At 38.5% G+C, this 26193-nt stretch overlaps 1 long non-coding RNA gene across 3 annotated transcripts; it reads left to right on the forward strand.

Annotated features, from left to right (window-relative positions):
* Positions 1–4179: 4179 nt before the first annotated feature.
* On the forward strand, positions 4180–25990 carry LOC141572749 (uncharacterized). Of its 3 annotated transcripts, none has more exons than XR_012498208.1 (6): positions 4180–4304; positions 9589–9694; positions 13028–13186; positions 16036–16130; positions 24187–24335; positions 24944–25990. It is a non-coding gene; the product is annotated as an uncharacterized LOC141572749 (long non-coding RNA). The 3 variants fall into 3 exon arrangements; XR_012498206.1 differs by lacking the exons at positions 24187–24335; positions 24944–25990 and adding exons at positions 18149–18313; positions 18436–18787; XR_012498207.1 differs by having other exon boundaries at positions 24187–25990.
* The last annotated feature ends 203 nt before the right edge of the window (positions 25991–26193 follow it).

The raw sequence follows: 26193 nt of genomic DNA on the forward strand, positions 1-26193 counted from the left end.
TAAACTGGATGAGAATTTGGATTTCTGATTCACTCTCCCTTTCAACAAATATTGAGTGAGGGCCTACAATGTGCTTGCCACTGTTTTAGGTTCAAGGAATAAATCAGTAACCGCATGACACATATAGGAAAAAAAAGTCTTTGACCTCAAGGACTTTTTAGACCTCAAGGACTTACTGGAGAAGGAAGACAGAAAATAAGTAATATCAGTAGATTATTTATTAGAAGGCGGAAAAAAAACAGCTCAGAGGAGAATATGGAACACTGGGGTGGAAGTGAGCTTTGAAATTGTAAAAAGATGGTCAAGGAAGATAACATTTGTGCAGGCTTGATGGACGTGACAGTTAACCTGACTGGAAATTCTCGTAGCTGAAAGAGAGAGAAAGAGAGATTGATGTTATCATCTGAGAGTGATTGGGAAAGCTATGGAATTTACATGAATTTTAATCCAGGGGGAGGAAAAAACATTCCACAGTGAATTTAGTCAGGACTGGCAAGAAAGAATAAAGTATCCTATTGAGTTCAAACTGACTCACTTTAATAAAGTAGTTATATATAATTTAAGGACAAAAGCATGCAGACCCAGGTTCAGCAACTGCCAATGTCCTCGGTACTTAAAATGTGCCTGTTTTTGATGTTCCATTTGCACTCAGGCAAGCAATATCTCTCCTTGCAGGGTCCAGTCTAAATGCTTGTGTAGCTTTTTCCTCCATAGCTCTTTGCACAATTAGACTCTTTTATATAGTCCAAGAATAGTTCCACAATTTTTAGGAGGGAGACACGGCTATTCTTTGAGTTAAGAAGGTACCTCTTCTCTGTGGTTCACAGATAAGACTGCACTTTTCAGGGTGGATGCCTGAAGGACTGGTTTTCTATAAATTCATTGTGTTCCTAAAGGTCAGAGCTTTTTCTCTTGCTTCCTTGAGATATAACATTAGTATCCTAAGACAAGCCCCTCACTTCATATTCATAATTCATCAGCTCAGGGAAATGAATTAAAAAGGAAAACTGCTCTGTTTTACTTGGCATTTCATTAGTACAAGATATTAACATGCTGAAAATTATCAACAGAGGATATTATGCTACATTTCCCAACCTCGTGACCTCATCCATATTGTAGATAAATAACAAGGCTATTTCTGAAGCTTATAGGTTGGTGGAGAGACCCCTAAGCACAATTTTTTTTTCGGTCTATAATTTTATAAATAGATAAATGTGTCTTTTGGAACATAATGCATAAATTTGTTTGTCACAAGCTTAGCATTACGGAGGAGAGATAATTTTCAGAGCCAGAGCCAGCTAACATGAAATAGTGATGCAAGAATAGTGGGGAAGGCAATAATTATTTATCATTAATCTTTCCAGGGTCTCATTTGCATTATTTTACCTACATATCACAACTATTTTATATATAGTAATACTATTATCCTAATTTTCCCGATGAAGAAACTGAGGCTGATATGGTCAAGTAAATTGCCCAAAGTCTTGTAGCCAATTAATAATAGATATTCAAGCCCAGCTCTGTGTGGCCCCAAACCCCAACTTTATTGGAGCTTTGGGTTTTTACCAAAGTCTGAATTATTTTGACAAGAAGAGGCCATCTTCAATCTGTAGCTTTTCTTATTAAGATGTTTCAAATGCCAGGACTTTTTCTGGGAACATTTGCTTTGACAAAATTGGAACCCAAAAATTTCACTTCCTATGACTTGGACCTAATGGGACCAAGTCTTGTGTTTTTAGAATGGTTTAGCAATAAGTGATTCAAATGAAAAGTAGATCATTGAGAGATTATATTGAGATATAGCGTCAATTAAAAAGAAATTGATGAAGTCACTGTAGTAATACGGAAATTTTCTTTTTGTTTGTACAACTAGCACAAGTGGGTTGCCCTGAATCTTTCACTAAATTGAAGTAGGGCGTGCCCTATAAATCTGGATGGTCCCGCAGTCCATATCAGGTGGGATCCTCACAGCAATCCAGGCAATAACAAATGAAGTTTATAAGAGATTGGGAGTTTAAGATGGGCAAAAATATCTGAATAGAAACTTCTCCAAAAAAGACAAATAATTAATAAACACATAAAAAGATGCTCAACATCATTACTCATTGGTGAAATGCAAATCAAAACCTCAATGAGCTATCACTTCAAACACATTAAGATGACTGTAATTAAAAAAAGACAGTTAAGTGTTAGGGAGTATGTGGAAAACAGGAACCCTCCTATATTGCAGGTGGGAAGGTAAAATGGTATATTCATTTATAAAACAGTTTATAAAATGGTAGTTCCTCAAAAAAGTTTAAACATAGAGTTGTCAATCCTAGATACATACTCAGAGAAATGAAAATGTATGTCCATGTAAAAATGGGTGCACACATGTTCACAGCAACATTATCCATAATAGCCAAAAAAGTGGAAACACCCCAAATATCAATCAACTGATAAATGGATAAATAAAATGTGGTACATCTCTGAAGAAAATATTATCTGGCAAGTAATAGGAATGAAATACTGATAAATGCTGCAACATGGATGAAACTTGAAAACATACATTAAGTGAAAGAAGCCACTCACAAAAAGGCCACATGTTATATGATTTCATTTATGAAATTTCAATATTAAGCAAATACAGATCGAAAATAGATAGAACATAGATTAGTGGCTGCTTGGGCCTGGAGGGGGGGGGCGGGGGAAGGAAATAGGGAGATGATGTTAAATGACACAAGGTTTTTTGGGAGGGTGATGAAAATATTCTAAAATTGATTGTGGTGATGGTTGCACAAGTCTGTGAATATATTACAAATCATTGAGTTATATACTTAAAATGTGTGAATTGTATGATTTGTGAATTACATTTCAATAAAATGATTATTCCTTTAAATAAAAAAGGGGAGAGATTGGAGAGGATCATTTTTTCCCATGGTGGGGGCAGAATTAAGGAACCTCAGAGGGGATGATTGAGCGTCAGCGGCTGGCAGCATGGACACGGGAAGGCATTGTTCCTGGGAAGTGGAGAGAATTGTAGTTCTGAGACAGCTGAGGGGACAGCTGCCCAGCAGATGTGACCTTTGGCACAGGACTGCAGCCGTTATCAGCTCATGACCTTGCAAGGAAGAAGCCACAGTGTGTAGAGACTTACTTCAGGAAGGAGAATAATTGCAACAGTTTGCTAAATGATTTATCACATTAGATAAGCAAAAGATTGCTACGTAAAATAATAATACTCATAGCTAACATTATTGGAGGCTTCCTCTGTTCCGAGTCTCCTGCTAAGTATTTTTTAGGCATTAGTTTATTGCATTCTCTAAAAACCCCTTGAAGGTAGATGTTATTATTAATGTTATCTCCACAATTCAGGTGAAAAAACGGAGGCTTAGACTGCTTAAGGAATTGAGGTGTACTAAATGATAGTGGCAGATTAATGAATGTCCCTGTCTTCTGTTGAGGTAATTGGTTAAGTCAAATAAGTCATATAGAAAACAATTAAAACAACCCCAAAAGACTGTGTGTGCATATGTTTTAAAATTGTTATTCCTTGGAACTAGGTAGAGGAATGTTTCCCAAGTGTGTCCAATCATAAAGTCACGTTGGGGGCACACATTGAAAATACAGAAGCCCAGGCTGTCTCCTAGACATCTCACATAGAAGGTTTGGGAATCTGTGTTTTTAAGTAGCACTTAGATGACTCTTAGTGATGAGCAAGTTTGGGAAACACTGAGCCAGGACACATTTCATCTTAAAAAAACCCCAGACTGTCTGGAGATGGGAGGAATACGTCCTTCCTGTGTCCCTTAGTGTGCACAAAGAACAATTAACTCTTGGTGCTCTAGTTACTCTTCCTAGGAGAGATTTCCTCATTTAATTTACGTACATACACATATGCATATACACCTCATATACATATACACATATACACACACATACACACACATACATACACATACATATACGTGAATATATACATATACATTTCCCACACCCCCCTCCATTGCTCACAACAATGTGAGACTGTTTCAGACGTTTGGATCCGACACAGAACAGGACATTTATGAACAGCAGCACGAGCCAGCATTCACATTACCATAATCAGGGCGCCAGGGTAACGTCGGCACTGTTGAGTCATGTAATGCATTAATAGGGTGGAAAATAAGGGAGCCTGCCAGAGTTTATATTTAACACAACTTAGAGGTATGGTCACGTAGGATAAACTTTTTCTTCAGTCCCTGCAAACAGAGGGAGTGTGAGAAGCTCGTTCAGTGATGAGCTGAGACTACGCTGCTGGCAAAAGCTGCAGGAAGATGGTACAGGTCAGACCGCCTTTGCGAGGCTGCCCAGCGCCAGCAGTGCCCAACCTTCTGAGTGCTTGTGTTTGATCACTTCTGATTCCCCAGATTTCCTTTTTCTCTGAAAAAAAAATGAGGTATTGTGTGGGCAAGTTAAACCCTCAGGGGGAGTGATTCCCACGGGGCCTGTGGGTCGCTGTGGGCAAATGCTTCTCACCTCCCACGGTGGCCACTCTTGTCACAAATTGGTGCTCACCTTTCCTGTGGTAGCAGACCCTGCAGTTTAAAGCAGAGGAGAGAGCTGACAGTAGGGGGAGGGAGACATGGAATTCATCTTCCGAAGAGAAAGATTAAGAGAAAAGCTCAGTTTTTCAGATCATTGTTTCCTTTTGTTTGATATACTTTCCTTATAACCATGTTCTAGTGAAAATTGCAGCTTTGTTTTCGTAATTACAACTCTTGCTCTTTTTTTGTCCATTTTCTTTGGGTTGACTCCAGGATTTATTTTCTAAATTCTAAAAATAAATATTGGCACAATTGATGTCACATATTCTCTTCTAATATAAATATCGAAAGCAATGAATCTCTCTCAAAGGACCACTTTGACCACAGCTCATAGGTTTTGCTTTACAAGTTCTTCATTACCTTCTATTATCATACAAGCCTAGGGATTATTTATTTCTCTTACTCTCATTTGTACATCATGGATGATTTCGCTGTTGTCTAAAACAATTCAAATATACAGAACATTTTGTTCTTGTGTCTTTTAAAAAATAACTTCTAACTTAATTGTGCTGTCATTAGCTCTCATGGTCTTTATAGTATATGGTGTCTCTGAAATGTGTTTTCATTTCTTGTATGATAAAATGTCTTAATAAACCTTCCATACTGCATATTTAGCAAGACCTTCCTTCATTACCTTGGTTAAAATTGTAATAGCACCTCCCCCCACACACACACACGCAAACTTATTCCCCTTCCAGGCCTTCTTTTACTCACAACATTTATCATCCTCTAACATACTATGTGTTTTACTTTTTTTATTTTTTTTTTTATTCTTAGCCTCATCCCTTCACTAAAATGTAATCTGCCTACAGGCAACACTGTTTGGTTTCTTCACTGCTATATTTCCAGTATCTGGAGAAGTACTTGCCATAGAGAGGGGAGTCAGTAAGTGTTTATTGGATTACCTAGTTAGTAAAAAGCAATCACATAGGATCAAAACACAATGAGCTTTGAAATAAATACACCTGTACTTTCCATGCTGATATGGTGACAGTTGGAAATGAGAAGCCACCAAAAATTACGACATTTGCATGTAGCATTATGTTTAACCTAGACTGTATTTATTTTATTTATATTTTCTCCAGCTCACAAGGGATTTAAAAAAGGATTTAGTTGTTACAATTCAGATGCTGACACGTATTTGAATAAGTCTCAAATTGTAGATGGGACAGTCAGCCCATCCTTCAAACTCTCATTTGATCACCCAAGACATCCACTCCAATTTCATATTATCTCTACATAAAATTATCTCTACATTGGCACTGATTTTACTGTCATCAGTTTTCTAGAAATTTTTTTTTTACAGATACTAAATTGAAATCTCCAATGGTTTGTTAACAATTATTGCCTCTTGTCCTGGATTCATTGAGGAACAACAACTAATCATCATTCTAATCTTAAGATAGTTAATGACTATTAATAAATGTATTATTACTTGTTTTTCCACTTAACTCAAATATATACGTATAGATACATACACACGTGTACATATATATGCATATACATGTATATTTTGTATCTAAACCTTCAAAATTACCACCTGCTCTATAAAAATTTTTCTCCTATAAGCATCAAATATTGTTCTTGCATTTAGAAAAGGCATTGACACAAAAAGAAAATGCTAAATGATACCTCAGAATATTAGACCCATCTCTAATGAATATAAGGATTGGTTTTCCTAATTATGACATTATCATTGTTTGAAAAATGACTCTGGTTACTATCACAGAAACATAAAATTTAATAAACTCTCTCTCCACATTACCTTCATTGGCTGAAATCATAAAACCCCAGAATTTGAAGACATCTTAAACTTAGCTAATTCAATATTTGAATGCTTGAATCGAATAGTTTAAGTGATTCTGTCAGCTTGTGTGGAGGTGACACAAAGAAAAGTGACAACTGGAAAGGGATGTCACACTAATAGCTCATCTTTGGAGAACAGCTATCATGCCCTGGATAAAAGATGTCCTTTTAAGCTTTGTCCCTGTCTGAGAGCAGAGAGCGAAAATTCAAGCCAAAATTCCTATCGCCCTGCATTACTGTCAGAAGGATACTTTCGTCCCTTCATACCTTAACCCAACCTGAAGCTTATTTATATTGTACATGGTTTTCTCCTTCCTCTCAGAAATAACAGGTCCCAAAGAAACAGCAGAAGGAAAACATGGTAGTGACTGTACAGAAGAACAGAGAAGATCCCAATGCCCCCAGTTTTGCTCATGCCCGATGGGCTGAGGCACAGCCCTTGTCTGTGAAAGGTGCCTAACAGAAGCCTGAAGGGTGAGGAAAACCATCGCTCAGTTTCAAAGAGTACGGAGAAGACTGCACATGTAATACTCACGTGTTCAAGTTTGCAGTCTATAATTTATTTGATGACAATGGTGATGGTGAATTGTCTCTGCCAGACAATGTTCTAAGTACTCTTCTCCAGTATTAGCCCATCAGTCCTCCTGACACTCGTATGAGAGAAATGTTAGTATTTATTGCCATTTTACAGATGAGGAAATTTAAACACAGGGAGAGAATGCCTTTGAAATTGCCACACAGTTTTTGGATTCTGTTTTGGTTTGGGTTTTGTGTGTGTGTGTGTGTGTGTGTGTGTGTGTGTGTGTGTGTGTGTCTGTGTGTGTGTGTGTTTCATTCTTTTTTCTCTTTGCATTTAGTTTTGGGAAGTTTCTATGGACCTATCTTCAAGCTCCCTTATTCCTTCTTGGGCTGTGCCCAGCTTCCTGCTCAGCCCATGAAAGGTATTTTCATTGTTGTTGAAGTGTTTTTGATTTCTAGCATTTCCTTTGTGTTTGTCTTAAAATTTCCATCTCTCTGCTTACAGTACCCATCTGTTCCTTCCTTCATGTCGCCTTCTTTTCCAAAGTTCCCTGTTTCGGGCCTCTCTTCCGTCACTACACTCTTTCCGCGGGTGAACTCACCAACTCCAACAGTTTTATCACTGGTAGGCCAGTGAACCCAGATTTTATTTCTCCCCTGTATACTTTTCAAAATTGCTACCCATGTATCTCATGAACTTTTATAGACCCTTACCTGAAGCATCCAACATTATCTTAAAATCAGCACATCTAAAACCTAATCTAATGTCACGGCTACGCCATTCTCCACCCCCAGAATTCCTCTGGTCCTACTTCTGTTACTGTTATCCTCATTAGGCAAGAAAAAAAGATCTCAGATTGATCCTTGACTCCTTTCTTATTCTTAATATCCAATAATTTGACAAATATTAGATTCCTCTACTGCTATTCCTCCTTCCCAATTTCACTTTCAAGTATCAAGTTCAGGCTTTTATTAGGTTTTACCTTGACTTTTACAATCAACTTCTCACCTTCCAGTGATCCCAATTTTAGATTAATCTTTCTGAATGCAACTCTGATCATGTTATTACATGTTATCAGGTGTCTCAAAACCCACCAAAAAATCCCTTTTGAATGCTAAAGTGAATGCAGCTTCCTCTACTTAGAATTGTTGTCCTCCACTACGTGACTCAACCCATCTTTCCTTCCTTCAGTCTTCAAATCCCCATTACTCATCCAAAGTGAATCACATAGTTCCCAGTCTCCACGCTCATACTAGGCCCTTTTGAAGCTTTCTTTTGGCTTTTCAAATCTGTTGTTCGCCCTGAACCTCCATCTCACATTTTCCATAGACTATTACTTACTTTTCATCCTTTGCCTTCATCCTCAGATTGATGAGAATTTCTGTTTCTTTGAACCCCTACAGAAATAGTTATAACTCTAAATGATCATTTTCCTTCTTGCTTTAGTTACATGTTTCACTGTTATCTTTCCCTCCCTCTGCCATTATTTGCATGTTCTTAAGAGCAGAAACAGGGTTAATAGTCATCTTTATATTGCTTTAAGTTCTCACTATACTTTCTGGCATTTAATAGGTATTTAATATGAGTATATTTAAATTAAATAAATATACATTTCATCTCCCTTTTCTTGTTCAGTTATATATAATGTACATTTGGTGTGGTAAATTAAGGGACATGCTCTACACATAAAATATTTGTTCAAGTTTTACTTTAGAAAACCAGAGTTTGACAGCCTCACAAAGAGTTAAATAACAAGTCTGAACACAAGGGCCATCTGATAAGAGCAGGTGTGGTTGGGTGTCAAAACCCCCAGCCTCAGCAGCTAGCAAATCCATATGTTTGGTTATGCCCAATGGAAGACCTTAATATCATAACTTCAAAATCGATAATTACATATAATGAGGCTGCTGAAAGTTTGTTGTTTTCTTCAAGACTAACACTGCCAGCTCTGGCTCACATTCATTAAGAAACATTTTCTCATGGGTGTCTCATAATGAGAAAATGTCTCGGTGCCAATAAACTTCTCATGTGATTGATGCTGGAATGTAGAGCTCTGATGGCCTTAGGAACCGTGATTGCCAAGCCCATACTTTAATATCGTGGAAAATCACTGGTGCCTAAAATGCAACTTCAGAGTAGAAAAATAAACAGGTGAAAGAGGTAGACAACACTAAGGTAATACTCTGGGGGCTACTTATGACCTTGAGGAAAGCAAAGCGTCTCCTAACGTTTTGCCAAACGTTAGCGTATGTGTCCACCTGGTTTTTGAACGTTTCAACTGAAATCCTGAGAATTATCTTCAGTTTGAAAGGTTTTGCTGTTAAAAAAATGTGAATGCCAGTACTTGGGTTTTAGTGTTTTTTTTTGTTTGTTTTTTTTCGTCTGTGTTCATGGTGTTACTTAGGCCCCTGAGCTGCAATTTTTCTATAAATACTTTAGTAAACAAAAATTTTGTATTTGGTTCTCTCTTTTAATTTTTCAAATCTTTTTGTAATCAGACATCTTTAAACACTGGCCTGAAAGGAGACACTTTTGTATCATAGCTTAAGGAAACCTAGGTGAGAATAACACCGCTTTTCTACCATTTTATTAAATTAATGAGATTTTTGGCATTTCTATTTCATTTCTCAGTTCCTTCCTTTCTTGCTGTGTTTGTTCATGCAAATTGCCATTAATCTGAAATATATTTTGTGTCAGGCACATACAAAGATGAATTCGGTTCTTAGTCCATAAGAAGATTACAATCTACAGGAAGAAAAGAGCCACATGAACAAATGCAAGAGTATGTTACGGGTACTCTGATGTAAGTATTATTAGTACAGAGGAGATCCAAAGGAATAACTGATCAGTTTTACCTGGATTGGGGTCAGAAAGTTCCTAGAGAGAGTGAAGCATGAGTTGAGTCTTCAATGATGAACACATGCCTGGTAAGCAGACCAATAGTAAAGATTCTCCTGGGTTGAGGGAGTAATGTGATCAATAGCTTGGCAATGTCAACATGGCAGATCAAGGGCACCACACATCCTTCAGTATGACAAGGGTACAGGAAGCCTATGACAGGTGAGAAGTCTGGCTTACTGAGAGTCTGAAGAACTTCTTTGCAGCATTCTCAAAGCAAAGTTGCCTTTTCTCTTTGGTTTCACATCTCTCCAACTCTCTTCTTTCACATTCCCATGTTAGTGCTATGAAATGTTTTGTCTGACTTTCCACAAACTCTTCAGCTTGCCCACAAACCCATTCCCTTCACTTCTTAACCCTTACTTGCCCTAATTCTGTTATCTAAGGCTTGCCTTGTTTTGTAAATTTTCTACCTCCAAACATTTTTATATGATGTGAAGTTTCCAAAGAAACTTTTAAATCCATACTCTGGACCATATTGTGCTTGAGCACCAGTGACGTCCAACAGGTATTAGCACTGTCAGTATGTCTGATAGAGACAGGGGAAGAGGAAGCATCGGTGTCTGTCGTTATTATCTCCAATGAAAATTAAATGAAATTTACATCTACCTGTTTATCTGTTGTTACATTCCAAGGAAATGATTGAATGAGTTTTCACCAAATTTGGGCTGACCTACAGTATGGAATATGAGGTGCCATGACATTATTTAGGGATGGGAGGAATCATGAAGAAATAGGCTTTCCTTTTCTCATTAAGATAGGTTTAGTACAGGCCCACACGATTATTAATCAGGAGAAACATGCCATGGTGTTAAAATCGTGTGTAGTAGAGAAAAATGGGCTTCCAACCACAAGTCAAGAGAGGAAGTCTTTGAGTTCCAAACTGTGATTTTTCAATCAAATTGCTTCTCTTAATTAATTGCTCTAGGGTGAGTGAGTAGAAATGTAGTTTATTTATTTATGCTTCCTTCACGGTCTGTTTGTCAAAGGTTATGGTTCTCCCCAACAACAAGAGATAAGCCACCATTTATTTAATGCCTCCCACTGTGTTCCACACACGTAGGTTCTGTACTTACATACTGGTCTTTCATCTGGCTATTCCTACAGCCCTGTGCATTAGGTGGTATCATTCTCATTCTATGGATTACAAAAACAAGACTTAAAAAATGTGACCTAAGTCCCATCCTGTGGTTAGTAAGCAGAGTTGGTATTTGGCTCCAAATTTCAAGCTTCTAAGCACATTGATTCTAGTAAGTAATCTAGATAGAGTTCTGTTTAGAGGAGGGTTGAAGCATAATACTGCGTGCCTATAGTAGAAACAATCCATTCTGACTCTAGAGGAGTCAGTTTTGTGGAAATAGGACTTTGGGTCTGGAACTATGAGTTAGCAAAATGCCCTAGCTTTGCATTTATTCACATGGTGTTGGCCTCCAAGAGGTCCCTTGGATTCTTGTGCCCCTCAATACAGCATGCCCACAAGTGGAAAAGAATTGGGTAGTGGACGATTCTTAGGAGAATTCTCATTTTCCCAGTTTTGCCCCACTTGCTGTGTAGCCAACTTAATCTAATATCCCCTCACCCGTTCTATTGAACTTAAATTTTATTAAAACTTTAAGTAATATCCATGGCCATCTGGAGAATTTATGAAGGATTTTGACATAACCTAATGTAACGTTTAATATAACCACTTAAATCTATCGTTCTTTATATCAGACAACATAAAAAAATATCCTGGGAGTGTTACAGCTTCTGGTTTCTAATATATTTTCTCACACATAATATTTTTATTTCTATTTCTCAGAAAATTCAACCTCAACTTCTCCAGGGACACTAATTCGTCAAAACCCCTATTCTTTTTAGTGTAGCACTCCAGGAACCAGTGATGTCACTGAGGAAATATTTTTTTTCATAAGATAACTTTTTTAAAAATAAAAGCAACCACAATATCCAATTTGAGTAGAGTACAGCACACTGTTATGGAAATAACTTATTTAAATATAGAATCAATAATTATGTCTTATTTTGAAGATTATAGCCTGTACTGAAGCTTTCTCAGAAATCACAATGCTGTGTTTGAGTTCTTTTACAAGTTCTCTAAAGTGATAGCAAGTAATAAAAAAGATCATAAGTCTTTAATTTTAAAAGTCTAGGAGAAAAATGGAGCGAGCATCCTTTTTATTATACCTTATGTGTTGATGGGTCCCCAAGACCGCCCCCCAGATTTAATGGTTCGTTAGAAGGACTCACAGGGCCCAGCAGATAATTGTACTCATGGCTGTGACTCTACTGCAGTGAAAGGATACAAAGCAAAGGATGAGGCACATGGGGTGAGGTCTGGAGGAAACAAGATACAAGCTCCCAAGAGTCGTCCCCCAGCGGATTCCCATAGGATTCACTTAATTTCTCTAGTAGTACATCTTAATTCACTGGCCTTGTCCACCAGTGAAGCTCATTAGAGATTCGGTGCCCAAAGCTTTTATTGGGGGCTGGCCATATATGCACCCTCTGCCTAGCACATGCCAAAATTCTAGATACCTTGAAAGACAGTAGGTGTTCAACATAAACCACATTATTTATACAAATACTTTAGGCACAGTGAGTTAGTTTGATCAGTTCTCGGAATTGATGGGAACCCTCTCTAAATCCAAGGTCTCAGACGTCAGCCAAGGGCCAACCTCACAAGCGGCTCTAACTTGCTATCCAAAGGGTCACGGGCTCAGACTTGCTGTGTTAACTCGGCCTACCTTGCTAGCTTGAAAGTAACACACTTCCAGCCCTTGTGACTGACATTGGCCCAAACAGAACCTAGGCAGAAAAAAACGAAATGTGTAGGGAAAGAAAGAAGATGAGAGGCTCTTCCATGAAACAACTAGAGGCAATGATTACTGAACTATTTCCCCCAGGCCTTTGAGTCAACCTAATGTAGAAAGCTGAAAAGTGAGGGGTACTGATCTTTCTCAAAAACGTTGGCTCTCAGAAATAATAACAAATTATAAAAGATTCAGATCACAGGGTAAACGTTATTTGGCATGAAATGACTTCTCTTTCCAGGGATCCAAGTATAGTCATGTTTTGTGTCCTCCAATGGACACTAGGTAACTCTTTGTTCACTGCCTGGCCTCACTCTTCCCCAGCAGCTCCAGCTCTAAGACCAGCAAGGATACATTCCAATAGGCGACCTCAGGGATAACAGGAGCTATTCAGTCCTTCCTGACGATGTGATAATTGTCTTTCCCAGGGGTCTGAAATGAAAGTCTGCTGCCATGCGAAGTACCAAGAGGGAGGACACCATGCAACCGGAAAATAAGTTGGTCTCTTTAGGGCTAAATTTGCTGCTCTTCTATAAGCCCTAAAACTGTTTTTGCAGGAGCCTTGGATTAGGAGTCAGCAGGAAAAGGTAAAGGGAAAAGAATGCCTGTGATTACCACTGTGGCAGTTCTCCATTTTTCCCTGGGGGCCAGTGCATAAGAAGAGGAAAATGGATGACAATTTGCTAATTGTTCTGAAGTGTTGCAGACCAGTCTGATTTACCGCTAAGGAATACACTTAAATTCTCTGAACTACCCTCTCCCACACAAGAACTTCTCCCCGGGGAGCATAGGAAGCCAGAAGAAAGGATTTAAGAATGAGGTGATGCAAATTGTTCTTATAATCTGCATTCCTACTTTACAGACTTAGAAAAAGCAGAAGATAATTTGGGGAAAACTTTAAATTTGCATCTGTAGTTACTTTCATTTTTTTTTTTTAACTATTTTTTATTATTAGTTTCAGGTGTACAAAGCAACCTACTGATTAGACATTTAATCCCAATGAAACTATTACCCATCTGACACTGTATACACTTATTACAATATTGACTGTATCCCCTATGCTGCTTTTTATATCTCCGTGACTATTTTTTTATTATAATTGACACTCAATATTATTATTTTATATTAGTTTAAGGTGTACAGTGTAGTGGTTAGACATTTATATAATTTATGAAGTGATTACTGCCAATAAGTCTAGTATCCATCTGACACTATACATACTTTCTCAAGTACTACAGAGATTTTAACTTCACGGTTTTAAATAAGCTTCTGATTTATATTCAAAGTATCTTGCTTTCTTTGGTTCTCATCTCAAGCAATAAAAAAAAGAAACACAACATTTTCTATAGCTCTTCCACAATTACTCATGCTTACATATTCAGCCAAAGTCTAAAATATTAAATGAGTATTTGTTCATGAAACAATGTCAGAGGAATTTTGTGTTCACAAGATTTTGTGATTTTAAAGAAGGAATTCCTGCACTATGCATGTGACTAAATAATCATATGGGTGCTTCTAATTTCATAGCTGCTGCTATGACACCTTCAGAACCTGACACCATTGTTGGTGACATCTCTTAGACTGACTCCCAAGTTCTCGACAATGTCTTTCCTTCAAAACAAATGTTTCATTTACGGTTATTGCACTCGGTACCCTTCATGTGTGAAATCCTTCCACTGAAAACTCTAAGAAAAATATTCATCCGGCTTAAATTTGACAAAGATATCATATACAGTATTTTCAATTTTATTAACGATTTGTATTTATTCTTTTTATAACTGCTTTTATAAATAATCAAAGTAAAGCCTGGCCTGAGGCGGAATATGGATTCACATCACTTCGTATTAACCTGTGGTGTTGGAACATGTGTACAAAACTAAACAATTTAGACAGTCCTTGCCTCAGAAAAGCTAAACAGAGAATATTGAAAAACCCAGAGAGACAGCCGGGTGACAGTGCAAACTGAAGCAGTAGGTACAGACTTTGTCCATACACGAACAAAGCCTGGATCAGACTGCAGGTTTCCCTCACTCTCCAAAAGTACAGTGTTCCTATGCAACCTTTCCAGAGCCAAAATGGTGTACGCCGAAGAAGGAATTAACTTAGGACACATCTTGCTAACAGATGCACAAAATAAATCAACATAAAGCACAGATGCTCACAGACGCAATTCAAGGCTCTGGTGGCCTGATGCTGAGTATGGTTCCCGGGGAAGGAACTTGGTGGGGCCCCTCTTGCTGTGCATGCTGGCTTTATAATGGTTCGTGCAAAACAAACGGGGAACCATCTTTCAGCTTTTTCCCTTTTCTTCCCCCTAAAAGTGAAAATCTTTGGATTTCTTTCAGTTATCGAAAGCAAGTACTAATATAGGTCTTTCCTAAAAACAAAGTGGCATAATGCGAACTTTCAAATGTGAGGGGAAACTTGCAAATCTATAGAAGCTAAAACTCCAAGTTCAAAATGTTTGCATTCAAAATGTCAGGTATCTAGACATTTACTCAAAACATTCTTTTACCAGCCATGCCTCCTATTGGGGAATGTGAAGATTAAATTTCATTTCATACTTTGTCCAAACTTAGGCCCAATTCAGAATTCTCAAGCCTACTTTCTTATTCTACAGTTGCAGATTATTACATTTTTCTCCTCTTGGAAATGGACGTCAAGAGGACATACTGACAACTTAGGCTCAGTAGAAGAAGTGAGACGTTCTTGTTCTGGAGAGGGTATTTCAGAGAATTTAATTGTGTTCCTTAATTTAAAATGAAAAATGGTTCCTTTTGTACTGGTCAATACAACCTGGTGAGAAAATTGTTATTAGTTTTAATTATGTCATTTTTCTTATGAAAGATCAAAACAGTTATCCAATAGTAATTCAGTCAGTTCTTCTCCCAACCCCTGAGCAATTATCCTTTTTTTCTGACTACGTTATAGGAAGTAATAAGCCAGTAAAACTCAACTTCCAACCCTATCCCCGCCATACAGTATTTCCTCTGAGGGAGGAACCAGTTTAGACCTATTTCAAATAGATAGAAACGAGGGAGGAACTAGAAAAACAGTTGCTGTCAGAACTGACTTCATAATTTGCGGGGCTCAGTGTAACCGAAAATGCAGAGCCTCTTGTTCAAAAATTGAAGACAGTGACAGCAGAGCACTAAATCTTCTGAGCCTGGGTCCCTGTGTGACTACACCTAGGTTGCATAGCCACGGAGCTGGCCCTGGTTCCAGTATCAACCACACATATCTGAGACCAATCTTCCTACCCCAGCTCAGGGCTCGTGACAGAGGCTGGCTCTGCCTGTAAAACATGTTCCCCTCTTCTGCAGTCCCTTCTATAATTGGATAAGGATGTCACTAACCACACCTTAAAGGGTTGTGTCTGTATGTTTAAAGCTTCATCTAAAACAAAATCCAGATCTTTGTTTTATTCCAATTGTAGGAGCCTCTCTGCTTTCGGTGTAATCCATGAATGCACGTGAACATAAAGGGAACTGGGCAGACCACAGAAGAGAAGACCTAATGCAAAAGTGAGAGGTACTAACTTCTCTCAACATAACCACCCCCACCCCTTGCGCTTTCCTAGATGTGCTGTACACGACAGGAAGCCTTGACACACATTTGGCATCTCTCCAATAAATGTGGGACACAGCAATTCAGTAAGTTTAGATGCAATTAATCAAGCACATATTGCATTGATTCTGTTTTTCTTGGTGTTTTCATGTCAAGGACATGGCTTTGGCCCACCGGTTTCTATCCCTCCTATCAATGTATATCATTTTCTACTCCCTCTTTTCTGCCTAATTACTTGGTCAGGAATTAATTTAGGACACATCTTGCTTAATTTGTTAAGAATTCAACACACATTCAAATGCAAATTTTAAGTGCCTCTAATTATGGTGACCAGGGGCCGAATTCACTTCTCAGTCAACCCAATTGAAATTGGAGTTCAGCCTTGGACCTGCGTGAACCACAATGTGTAGTTTCAGAATAACCCCCCACTGAGTCATAAATGAGTAATTCAATATTTCCAAATCCTCTTCCTTTCAAAAATCCTATCAAATCAGGACAAATAAATTCTGCTTGACACATTGATAAAGATTTTGGGGGGGAAATACTGAGAAGGACAATGGGTCTGTACTCAGCTCAGGTTAAACCAGCGTCATCTCTTATAAGAATAGTGGCAATCAAATTTGTTCTCTCCCCTTTCTCAAAAGCGTAATTAGAATGCAGGGAGAAACATATAAAAGGGGATAGGATTATTTATAAAACTTTTAGAATAAATCTTTCTGGGTCAGGAGATTTGCCCAGTGGCAAGAATTTAATACATAAGCATAACTCTTTAGAGAGCTCCTGCTCCAGGGTCCCCCACCCCCCAACCAAGGGGAACTTGAGGAAATGAAAAATTTCAGAGATGTTAGAAGTAGATGGGCAAAACCCAATTTGATCTCCACTGTAATGGTATTATTGCATTTTTGCATTAAAGAATAATATCTGTAATGTGAAGATTATGCCAAGTACTCTATAAAAGGATACAAACCTTGAGGCAGTCATCTCTGACTTGCTTCCAACTGTGCTTGGAACGACACACACAAAGATACTCGTCTGTTGAGAACTGCAGTGTCAGCAAACCATTTGCAGGTGGCAGTTTGAAGAAATAGGTAGCTGAGTCCTACCCCCAAAATTCAGAAAGCAACACACACACACACACACACACACACACACACGCACGCACGGTGCCAAAAAAAAATGTAAGCACATCCTCAGAAAGGAAAAAACTGTATTAATATATATCGATAACAAAAGATGAATACAAGTCACGTTTGATTTCTGCAATGACAAGAGGTACTCAAAGTGGTTACCATCATATCCAGACACTTCTGATTATGGTGAACTGCTGCTTGAGCATCGTTAACCAAAGTATTAACATCGCTTAAAATGTGTATACATTTTTTTGGCACCCCCTGTATATACACACTATTGCTGGGAGGTTAAAGAGTTTGTCTCCCAGATGGGTATGGGTATACTGAAAGTATGAAATGGTTATAAATTTAGCTTCCTTAATGGAAAAAAATATGTATCTCATACATATATAAAGAGATAGAAAGATAGAACTATATATATATATATATATATATATATATATATATATATATATATACACATATATACATATATATTTTTTAGCATAGTGTATGTATCTTTTGAGATGAGTCATGTTGAGCCACTGAAAATGTGTTGCTGTCCAGCAGAGCCATCCATACACGAAAGCCCAAATAGCACTTTTTTTTTTTTTTTTTTTTTTTGGTTTCAGGTGCATAAAACAATGTAATAGCTAGACGTTTATCATTTATATCCCTCACACAGTGTCAAACCCCTCCCCCCCCACTACTCCTCTGACATCACACACAGACATTACATTTCCACTGTCTCTATTCCTAATGCTGTACTTTGCTTCTTGTAGCTCAATGTAGTTGCCGTGCATTATTGTTCAGCTTCATATGTATAATTCATATATATAATAATGAATGTAGTTGCCATGCATTATTGTTCAGCTTCAGCTTCAGGTGTACAGTGCAGTGATCAGGCATCTACAGCATCCCTATCATCAATAAATCAACAAACAACAAGTGCTGGCGCGGATGTGGAGAAAAGGGAACCCTTGTGCACTGTTGGTGGGATTGCAGATTGGTGCAGCCACTATGGAAAACAGTATGGAGGTATCTCAAAAATCTGAAAATGGAACTACCTTATGATCCAGCAATTCCACTCCTAGGTATCTATCCGGAGAAATCCAAAACTCTAATTCAAAAAAATTTATGCACCCCTATGTTTTTTGCAGCACTATACACAATAGCCAAGACATGGAAACAACCGAAATGCCCATCGGTAGATGACTGGATTAAGAAACTGTGGTACATTTATACAATGGAGTATCACGCAGCCATAAAGAAGAAAGAAATCTTACCATTTGCAACAACATGGATGGACCTAGAGAACATTATGTTAAGTGAAATAAGTCAGACAGAGAAAGACAAATACCGTATGATCTCACTTACATGTGGAATCTAAAGAAAATAATAAATGAATGAACTAATCAGAAAAAGTCTCAGAGACATAGAGGAAAAACTAATGTTTGCTAGTTGTGGGGGGTGGGGATAAGGGGGAAGGTGAGGGGATTAGAAAGCACAGTCAGTAACCACAAGATAGCCACGGGGTTATGAAATTTAATTTAGGGAATGTAATCAATAATGTTGTAAAGATTTTGTAGGGTATCAGATGGACACTTGTCTCGTTAGGGAGACCAAATATCACTTTTGCATTATTTCACGCTAACCGATATCCCTGCTCCTGTCCATAAAGTTCAGAGACATAACCAGAAGTAGCAATTAGGTTTTATCTCAGATCCCAAGTCTAGGAGAGTGACTTCCTGGAGAGCTATGTTGAGGAGAATTATGCATCTGTGTCTGAGATCAGCAGGAAAGATTACACTGATTGGTCAGTGATGTCTATCATGGCACACAAGGGAAAACTTTACTATGAGTTTTTCATTTCTGTTCTGGGCCAAAGTTTGGAAAATAGATGGAGGGGGTGGGTTTGTAATTCAGGGGAGATGGAAGTGGTGTGGCAGTCTGTGGGGACAGAATCTCAGACAGCAGTTTCCAGGCTTTTGGCCTCATGTGGCAAGGTGCTGGCTTGGGTAGTAGATGGCCATCAGCTGTGACTAGTTGGCCATCCGCTGATACCGGTCAGCCATTAGCCACTAATATACCTGCCGTGGCTATGCTAGCAGAGGATGGTGGCTGAGCTAGCAAGTGCGGATTGCTGTTCACAAGGGGATTGGTTGGTTGGCAGAGAAGCGGAGGGTGGATTGAGGGTCATGTGGCTCCTGCTTCCTGTGTCTCCAGCCCAGCTGCCAGCAAGAATATAGTGATATGACTCCCATATCTATGGCTCCGTGGGTGTTCCTTTTTGGCCTCACCATATCTTGTGTTCTTGTTTGGGGAGCGGGAGCAGAAACCCCACATGACACAGTCAGTCACGGAGATACATGAACTCCCTTCAAGAGTGACCCAGCTGCCAGTTTTAGGATCCACTGCAGTGTTTACACTGAAGCCTTGAGCGCCCTGGCTGCTCCCAGCTAATGAATGAGAATGGCTCTAACCTAGGGCCAGGCAGGTCCTACTTGATGTGAATCTCTTATAAGGAGCAATCTTTGCCTTGGGGGGCTCCTCACTGGCCTGACCTAGACTTTCTCGGAGATGCACTGCAGTCAGAGACTCTTCTTACCCAGCTGTCCTTTCTTTCCTGTCGCCGTTGGCAAGCATCATACTTGAATGTCATCTGATGGCTTTCTCTGCCTACTTCTGTTTTCTTTCCGTCCTCTCTCTCCCCGTAGCCTTCATAGGTGTTTTCCCAATCAGCATCTCAAACTTCTAATTCTGTCTCTAGCATCCTATTTCCAGAAATCAAGAATTGACACATGGGATAAAATTAACCTTACATTTGGCAGAGTATCTCAATAAAATAGTTTATTCCCTCCCCCATTTCAATGGCATTTAAGTAATATCAATATTAATTGATACAGAGCTTAACACAGAAGCTCCTTTATGTAAAATTGTCATAGAAACAAAGCTATGTATACAACCAATCAAGCACTGTTGGCGTCCACCACTAATAGTCCAATTGTGTGGGATGACCGGGCTTCAGGGCCATGGGTTTGTGTACACCTTACCCAACCTGACTGTTTGTAAGTGGTGAAGTTCTCCAGTGATTAGACCGAGTACAGAGAAAGGAAAGAAGATTTATCCTTCAAAATCATTTGGTTCCTGACATTAAGCTTTGAATTTTACCTACATTTACCGTGACAGAAAAGATTTCTATATCTCTTATCATTAACTCAGTGAGCCTCAGTTTTTTGTGTGTTTTTTTAGCATGGTTTATACCTGGGTATATGTCATATGAACCTAGTTCTTTTAATCATTAAAAGTCAATGCATTGCACCAACAAGTCAAATCAACCCCAAATGAACAATTGAACATGGACTGAGTGGATGGCACAGAAGCTGTCAGTTCTCCTTTATTTCTTATGCCCAGTCCTGGCCTCGTATATCAGGCTGGCTAACGATGGGAGGGAACTTCCCACTTGGATTACTTTTCTGGCTGCGATATGCCTTCTTGTGGGTTGGCCTATAGTCAGCTTGATTCCCACACTTCCTCCAGGCCTTGCTACTCACTCCCTCTAACGATATAAACTTCTGTGATCTGTTCGAAATACATCAGCAGCTATATTTCTATGCTTAGAAGTATGCCTGTGAAGTGACAAAGTCAAACCCAGAGTGTTCAGTCAGTTCTGATAAATATGAGTTCAAAGTTCAATGTATTGGAAAAGCTTCTTGCAGAGCACATGTATTTTCTAAAGGGACATTTGCTGTGTATCCACTTTAAATAGCAAAGACTTTTCATTGTATTTGATATAGGATACATATCTTTATTTAAATGTTCATGAGCATTATGGATTCCTTTTCTTCAAACTTTGTTCCTTAATGTTTACCTGTACAATCTTATAAAAATCTCAAGTAAGCAAATTAAAGTCAAGGCACCTTGAGAAAGAAGCTAGCAAACAGCAGAGAAAGCTTAGTCTCTTCTAGACTTAAACAGAATTACATCAGGTCTGCTAAAGAAAGAAAAAAGTCTACCTCAGGCTCATATGTTCTAGAAAGACAAAGGAATAACATCCCCATGAGTGGGTACCGGCTCAATGATCCATTTCTTAGGTAGCAGCAGGATATTTTCCTGTTAGGATTTTAAAAGCCTATTCTTTCTTTTTTTCTGGTGAATGATTTATTTTTTTTTCATTCCTCTCATATTATTTCAGTCCACTGCAGATGCTTCTAAAATCCTTTTTATAAGATTGAATTTCATTCTGTTTCGGCTGAATCCCTCTGAGAAATCAGAAAAAAGAAAAAAAAACACCTGAAAGTCTATAGGCTTGGTTTCAGATCATATTTTTGGACTCATCACTAATGTATGGAATACTGGTTAGAGATTAAACAGAATGAAACAGATTCTTGGGCAAAGACTCTGCTTTGTAACTAACGTACAGATAATGGTTTCTATAGAAAAAAAATCCTGGGTCCTTTTGTTCGCTATCCATAATGCACTTCTGGAATTTTGATTTACCTATCCACAGCTATATGATGAGGCCCCCATTTAAAAGTAGATATATCATTTTTCTTGACCATATCCTTCAACATTTTTGCTTAATTTTAACCATGGCACTTTAACATTTACACTGGTTGGGATCCATTGTTGAAATCTATCATTATTATTTAGTTCCGCTTATGGGCAGAAGTTTAATTCTAGAAGGAACTACATCTTTCAGATATCTATGATTAAAAAGGACATCAGTGAATTAAGTGAGCCCGAGATGCAGTCCTTAAAGCTTTCGGTTTGACATACATCATCATCCATTAAACCAATAATTAAATCTACCTTAATGGCTAATACGTCTATTTCAGCTGTTAATATTATGCACAATCTTGTCAGTTAAAATGAATGAATGATAAAGTGAATGTTTTGATATTATTCTAGGGGCATATAGAGTCTATTAAGTTCCTTATACAGAGCAGAATGGCACTGAGGTCAAAAGGCTGGCTTTCCCCTTTAAAGAGCGTTGAAACGGCAGATCTCAACAGCAAACTCCATGTCCACCTTCTTTACGGGGTTGCAACTTGTACAAGGTTTTAGCTTCTCTACTCTGGTTCTCTACTCTGGGTTCCATACCCAATTTCATCCATCTGTCAGCTGTGTGGTCTTGAGTAAGCTAGTTCACCGGTCTAAGCTTACAATTCTCTATCCAGAATTGGGGTTAAAATGCCAGCCTCAGATATAGAGATAGTGAGTATTTAAAAAAAAAAAAAAAAAAAAAAAAAAAAGTGCCTACAGTGTTTACCAGAACCACTAATAAGAATTTAAAAAATAGCATTATGTTACACTGTTTAAACAATAATCTGCTTTTGAGATACTGCCCTAGAGAAATAACCTAACATATAGAAAAATTCCTATGTACAAAGATATTCAGTGTTGATATTAACAGAAGTGAAAACCTATAATGATGTGTAATGTTAGAGAACTGTTAAAGAGTGGTAAATAAAGGCAATTTTATGCAATGATGGAAAATGATGACCATAAGTTAACACACAAAAAAGCAAATTACAAAGCTAAATTTACTGTATAATCAAAAATATATAAAAATATGAATGTCCAGAAAAAGTATGCCAAAATTATATCAGTGATTCTCAAGATAGTAGATTATGAATAAATCAGAGGTGTTGTTTCCTCTGTTTTTTTAGAATTTCTATGACGTAGTCATATTCCTTTCACAAATAAAAATTTTACCAGGAACCCTATCATCGTAATTTGAGATCTGAAAGCCTGGAATGGTAACACAAGAAAGTTCTCGGAGCTGGCTTTAGAGCATTGGCGATTAGTGGATGGAGGTAGATTCAACATCACGGTGGCTGGGGAGACAGCCTACACTGAGGAGGCTGAGGGGAAGGTCCCACTTTAATGCTGAAGCAGGCAGGCCAGGTCAGTTCCTTCATATTATTTCTACTTTCGGTGAACAAAAATGTGTTAAGCTTCCGTCAGCTTGCCCCATCAAAATCACCATTACTGAAGCCCAAGAAATCTTAAGTACTAAGAAGTCAGCACCAGCATTGTAACTCTTTGAGGAGCATTATTTCCAATGGGTACCTTGGGATGAGTCCATTTCACACATATATCTAAATAGTCTTCAACTCAGCAATCCTACCCTTTCAGCCTCCTCCCAGCTTGTAACCTCTAGCAATTCATGACCCACGATTACTAGCACCAAGGAACTTCTACACATCATTTTTGCTCTTGGTGGTCTCATTCCTAACTCTCACCACTTTCGTATTTCCTCATCAATGTATTCCCTGCTTCCTTAAATACACTCCATGGCCACTTGCTCTGAGCCCTCTGGAGTCAGTGGAACACACATTGACTCAAACAAGATTTGAGAAAATCACTTCTCCTTAACCTTTAAAGACATTTTGAAATGGACATTCTCCCCACCCCAATTCTTACGCATCAAAAACTTAAGAGGAGATAGCCTTATTCCCACCTGCTATTTCCAGTTGTTTACTCTGCTTCCAATGATTTCACAACTTCTCTCTTCAACTTTAAGACATCCTCATCATTATTATAGATTCTCTGTGTGCAAAGGTCAGTACTAGGACAGTGAGTCCTTTGCAATATTTTTGGATTTATTTCATTCTTTTTCTGAGAATTTTCAGAATTTCTATGCCCAAGGGATGTGTTTATTTGGCCTGCATCGAAGTGCTGACAGGAACGGAGCATCAGGTTGGGAGCTCCTGGGAAAAAAGGCAAAGGTTTGGACTAACGCACGCTCCCTCACTAGAGCCCTCCCTGCTCCACCGGGGAAGAGTGGGAGAGAAAACCCCACTCCCAGCTTCTCCTTGGGTAGGAAAAGAGTTAGGACATGTGTCCAATGTTCCAACTTTTCACGGACTGCTGGGGGCACTAATTTCTGTCTTTCCCAACCCAAGGAGCTGATGGGACCAGCGTACTCTAGAAGCCTGGAGACCACCAACAAGAGAGAAGTGGCCGGCCTACAGCTGCTCCAGAAAACTCACAAGAAACATAAAGACATAGGCGTTTACCTCTTCTGCGGTACTGGAGACGCCAGAAGGCTCGAGTGACTACGAGCTCCTAAAAAAGAAATCGGCAAACCCCTCTAGGTGGGAATTTACCCTCCTAAATCCAGGGAAAATGCATCCATTTGCATGGCAGCATTATACCCAACAGCCAAGATATGGAATCAACCTAAATGTCCTTAGATAGACGAATGGATAAACAAATGTGGGATATAAAAACATTGGAATATCATTCAGCCTTAAAAAAGAAATCCTGGCACATGCTACCTACAACATGGATGAATCTTGAGGACATTATAGGATGTGAAATAACCCAGCCACAGAAGGACAAATACTGCATGATTCCATTTATCTGAGGTACCCATAGTAGTCAAACTCACAGAAGCAGAAAGTAGAATGGTGGTTACCAGGGACTAAGGGGAAGAGGAAATGGAGTGTTGTCATTCAGTGGTGTTATGGGCTGAATCGTGTCCCCCTCAAATTCACATGTTGAAATCCTAACCCCTGTGTGACTACTTTGGAGACAGAGACTTTAAGGAGATATTTAAGGTTAAATGAGGGCTGATCTGATGGGATTGATGCCCTGTAAGAAGAGACCAAAGACATCTCTCTCCCTCTCTCTCTCTCTTTCTCTCTCTCTCTCTTTCAGTCCCCACCCCCAAGAAGTCATGTGAGCTTGACAGCAGTCACCTATAAGCCAGGAAGAGAGACCTCACCAGAAACCCATGATGCTTCTTGCTCCCTGATCTGAGACCTTCAGCCTCCACAACTATGGGAAAATCAGTGTCTGTTGTTTAAGCCATCCCATCCAATGTAATTTGTTATGGAAGACTGAACTGACTAACACAAATAGGTGTTGCGTTGCAGTCATGCAAGATAAATAAGTTCTAGAAATCTGCTGTAAAAATGTGCATCTAGTTAACAATACTATACTGTATACTTAAAAATGTGTGAAGAGAGCAGACCTCATCTTATATGTATCTTACTCAATTTTAAAAAATGTAGTGGTATTTCTATAAAGCCTCATGTTGCTCCAATGTGTTTCTTTCCTTTAAGCCCATGTCCTATTCCAGCCTAGGTTTGTTCAACTTTCCCCTATATTTTGTCATTATTATCTATATCTTATTTTATTGTTTCTGTATCACCATTATTTTCTTTTTACTCTTAAAATAATTTTATCTAGAAAAACAAAACAAGTGAACAAACAAAACAAAACAGATACAGAGAATAAACTGGTGGTTGTCAGAAGGGAGGGAAGTGGAAGGTTGGGCGAAAAAGGTGAAGGGGATTAAGAGATACAAACTCCCAGTTATAAAAGAAATGAGTCACAAGGGTACAATGTAAGCATAGGAATCCAGTCAATTTCATCATAATAATTTTGTACAGTGGCAGATGGTTACTAGACTGATGGTGGTGATCACTTCATAAGGTATATAAGTGTCGAATCGCTGTGGTGTACACCTGAAACCAATATAATATTATATGTCAACTATAATTTTTAAAAATTAAAGAAGTAGTAGAAACACAGTATAAAATCCAAAAGATACAAGAGTGTACAGCAAAATGTAAGTGTCCTCTATCTTGCAGCCACCAACTGTCTTCTCGAAGACAACCCCTACTTCTTGCATAGTCTTCCAGATGGAGTCTCTGCATAAATATAAACGCATTGTTTTCATGCAAATGAGAGTATATTAAACACAGTGTTTTGCACCATCCTCTTTTAACTTAAAATTGTGCCTTGGAGATCATTCCATGGAAGTACATATAGGTCTTCCTCATTATTTTTAAGGCAAACAATAAAAGACCTCATTCTTTTGGAGAGCAAGTCTTGTCTATACTGATGGTTATAAGACTAAGCTCTGAGTTCAAATCCCAGATCTACCATTTACTGAGCTATAT

This window comes from Rhinolophus sinicus, linkage group LG07 (assembly GCF_036562045.2).
Source record: "Rhinolophus sinicus isolate RSC01 linkage group LG07, ASM3656204v1, whole genome shotgun sequence".
NCBI classification, from domain to species: Eukaryota; Metazoa; Chordata; class Mammalia; order Chiroptera; family Rhinolophidae; genus Rhinolophus; species Rhinolophus sinicus.